The sequence below is a fragment of the Rhagoletis pomonella genome, unplaced genomic scaffold (genome assembly GCF_013731165.1).
Source record: "Rhagoletis pomonella isolate Grant_MI unplaced genomic scaffold, Rhpom_1.0 Rhpom_scaffold_00002, whole genome shotgun sequence".
In the NCBI taxonomy this organism is placed as follows: Eukaryota; Metazoa; Arthropoda; class Insecta; order Diptera; family Tephritidae; genus Rhagoletis; species Rhagoletis pomonella.
In genome coordinates, this window is record NW_023458556.1 from 33941927 (window position 1) to 33946538 (window position 4612).

The window sequence follows — 4612 nt, forward strand, 5'->3', positions numbered from 1 at the left end:
TTTTAGACCTTTCGTATATGGTACAGATACTAAAATATTTAATTAAAATGGTTAATTAAATTGATTTTATGTTTATGAAAAGGTGGCAACTGTCATTAAAAATATGTTTGAAGCTTTTGTTTGACACCCACATTATTGTAATATTTCATCCAACTTAACAAATAGTTGATTTAAACGTTTGAAAAATGGCAACCCCCTTTATTAAAATATCCAGTATGTTAGTCCTGGTCAAAGAAAGAGCAACAAACATTTACACTCACTAACTCATAAAATTTCATATCTATAATATTAGTAGGTTTGATTAAAATTATTTTAAATTTCTAAACGGATGGCAACCCTCTTTAAAAATATATATTTAGAATTAAATTTGTCTTAAACCATTATCTTTTGTTATCCATACAAAAATATTTGATTTAAATAGTTAATTAAATAAATTTTAAATTTATAAAAGGTGGCAACTCTCTTCAAATATATTTTTCAAATAAATCCTTTTTGAATTACTTTTGTTGGACACACACATTGTTGTAACATTTTATCTAAATTTGATAATTAGATGATCTTAACTTTTGAAAAAAGTGGCAACCTCCTTCAAAAAATATGCTAAATGTCAATCCAGGCGATAGCCTATAAGTGAGCTAAATCTCATTGAAATACGTCTAGCCATTTTAGCGTGAAAGAGTTACAAACAAACACATTCTCATACTTGCACATTTATAATATTTATTAAGTAGGTGTAGGATATTTATATTAATAAAATTAAGATGCTCATTTTTCAATTTAAATTAAAGCGTTACAATTTATATCCGCCAATCAATATGAGGTTACTCATACGACCGGTGGCTCGCATTGAAATAAAGGGACAAACAAACAGCTAGCAAAACAGTTAGCAAATTTCATCAGAAATTGGCAAATGTACTACATCCGTTGTGATTGTTGTTTTTACAGTTATTTCAGCAAATTGCTATTTTATGGTTGATGCACGCCGAGTTGTCAGCACCATTGACTCGCCATCGAATTCTCACCCATTTTATTGCAAGCCATCGAAATCGGTGAATGGTACAGTGCTTGGTGTTGGGTAATTTAACAAACAAAAATTGTTGTAGAGTATATGCACAACTGTGGTAATTCACACGTATCTGGCCTCAACATGACTGGCAATTTCTCGATGCCGTTTCACGTGGCACCATTTATTTGTTTTTTGTTCTTTGTTTTTTGTTCTTTTTTTGGGGGGGTATATAGGGTATATTTAGCGAAAATCATTTCAATACCCGATGCTAAATAAATACACACTAGGGCATACACTAGAGCACACATGCGCTTGCATGAAATACTTTTTTTGTGTTACTTAAACGTGTGATTAATTATTTAACAAAATAATTGTTTCGAAATATTAAGTAAAACATTGCCGCCAAATACTTACAAAGTTGTCAAAAGCGATGAGGTGAGTGCACAGTTTGCGCATTGAACCAAACAATTGGATCACAGTCATAGCCAATGCCATAGCACGCGGCAGCTGTGCACAAAACTTTATGCCATGCCATTAGCTATGTTTCTACTTATTGTTGTGGTATTTTGCTCGGTCATGTTTCTTATTACATATTGTTTCTCCGCTATTCTGTCGTGTGCGGCGTCATGTTGTGTGCAAAAATTTTGCGGCTTTTAAAATGATGACAACTAAATTTTGTCGCTCGACTGGAAGGTGTTATTGTATTTGTCATGTTGTGCGCGCGTGTTTGAGTTAAATAGCAACATGCAAGTAATGAAATGTTTTCACAACTTGCCATAATGGAGCTAAATAAGCTGGAGTGAATTTTCACACACAAATGCTTCGGTAGAAATATGTATATAATTTCAACATTTTCTTAGACATAGTTTTGCCACTAATTAAGTCATTTAATTAGCTGGAACAGTTGCTTGGCAGAATTTGGTTACTTTTTGTGAAAATTTTGAAGTTGATTGTTGGTGTTAGCATATTTGTAGAAGAAGTGCTTAACGAATAAATACGCAAGAGGCGTCTCCTACTAAATACTGAAAGAGAACTTATGTACAATGAACCAAAAGGACAATGGTTTTTTCAACCAAGTTATTGTTTGATTTTTTTATGGTAAATACACCGATTGTATGAAATGTGATTCAAGTTCAGAGTGTATTCAAACGAAATAATCGGCAACCAAAAAATTTTTTATGTAAACAAAAGTGTGGTTAATATGTATTACCAAATCATGGCATTGTTAAACCGAGTATTAAACAAAAATCTGTTTTACTCCTTTCCATGTTTGATTTTGTTAATACTAACCAATTTTTGGTTGATATTTTCTGCAGTGTCGATATATTTTATATTTCGATTAAGTTACTACCTATATGCTAGTTATTTTATGTTCAAACGGTTTTATGGCAGTGATCGGACTTTCAAGAAATTCTGTGTAGTAGAATCTGGGAAAAAATGTGGTAGATTTCAAAAACATGTGGTAGATCTCTGGGTAGGGATCAAACTTTTGTACAAAAATTAAAAAAAATCTGCAAGGTTTCTCCTAAATGGCATACTGTTTAATTAGACTCCAAAAAAATTTAATGTTAGTATAATAAAGTGCAAGATTGAAGTTGCTAAAAATTGCGTTGAGTTTTGGCAATTTTTTTCCTTGACAGTGAAAAGCAGTTCCTTCCATATTAAGATATTTTTTGAACATATTTTAAGAGATTTCTGCAACCTTGCGGAGCGCTGCCAGCTTTTCTTTTTATCACATCACGAAGTAGCGAACAAATGTGGCCCATTCCAGAAAGAGCTAATTGGGATTTGACGATTTTGACAATTCTCAAGTAAAAGTAAACAACGCCTCAGAAACCTTAGATGCACTTAAATTTACTAATACTTTCACAAAAATCGCGTTTCCTCTCGAAAAAATTTATTACTGAGAAAGTTTGTTTACTTTCACTTGAGAAATTTCATCGTCACCGGGAATGCGGAATTTTGTATCATATCATTCTTGTAACGGTTAGTGTTTAGTGTTGGACAATTTTTGCTCTTAAAATTAAGAAAATTATGTCAAGCAAAAATAAAACTACTCAAAAATGCGAATATGTGGTAAATTTCAGACCTTGAGTGGTATATGTGGTAGATGCTCAAAAAAGTGGCATATGTACCACAATGTAGTAGAAGTCCGATCACTGTTTTATGGTTTCATAAGGATTCCTTGTATTGGTAGTGCAAGACTTTAAAAAAGTAAGGATTTTAAATCTGAAAGCAGAGAATATGCCTTTTTTTGCATTCCTAGAGTGCGACATTTTAAAAAGTAACACTCTCACCATTTCCCTTCAACTTAGAATTGAACACGAAAAGAGAACGGGTCAAACAGGAGGTGACATTTTTATTAAAAACAAGAACACCATTATTCACAATACTACTGACCAGCTTTTCCCAATAAAAAAATCATGATTGCATTTATTTTTGATGAGTAAAAACACTAAATAAAATACTAACAAATTTTGATTTTGGGACAGGCAATCTTCATTGACTTATATTTTTTAATTTGTTAATTATTTGAAGCAATTTTTTTATGCTTCAAATTTTTTAATACAATAAGATAGTTTTGATATACTGAAATGTTTCGGAATTTTTTATGTTTTTCAAGTATTTATGTTTTTCGTCATTCCATCTTCTTCGGTACCCGTCGCCCACGCGAACCGGGCCATAGATCATGCATATAATAGTTCACTCTAAAGCTCCTAAAGTTTACTCATCTTTGTTCGACATGATCCATGTTTCTGTGTCATTTAAAAAAATGGGCATGATGAGAGATTTTTAAAACGCAATTTTGGATCGTTGAGAAATTGCGCTGCTTGCAAATTGCCCACTGAGCTCAAAGTAGCACCTATTGGCAAGCGTTTATTCTTCGGTTGATTTCTAGGCTGACGTTGTCGGTGTTTTAATGCTGAGCGCTGAAAATATAAAGTCCTTCGCTACTTCAAATTTATAACTCCCAACAGTGATGTTGCCAGGACGTACTCTATATTATCCTCGCTCACCACTAGTTCAACCTCATTAGTTTTTTCTAAGGCGTAAAATGACAATGGTTAAAGAAAATTTCGACCACCATATTTTAGCCCAAGATCTGCTAACAGAGGCAGTGGGATACCTGAAAGCAGACGTAGGATTTAAAAGTAAGTGAAACTTATTGACTTAACATACGACTGTGATTGGGTGTGCGATAGCAACAAATGTGCGGCCATGTGATACCCTGTGGTAGACTTCCATTTCAAGCATGTATTTAGTATGACTTTTTTATATTAAAAGTGCCTTTTTATAAAAAGTGATTCTTTCTTTCAGAGGAAAATTCAATTTACTTTTTAATTCAGTAAGGGTTAATTTAGAAAATCTGTATACAAGTACACATCAAATTTCACACGTTCAATATATGAGTAATTTCAAAACTGTCCTCTTTACATTTCCATTAGACAATCATCGCTAGTTGGCGAAATCAGTTATAGACTTAATTCCACACAGCGAAGGTGTAGTCACTAAAAGTGTAGCCAAGTGCTCAGTGTCTCTTTTACTTGTTACAAAGCTTTAAAGGGCGCCATTTAGCTAACTGATACAACTTGTTTGCATATATAT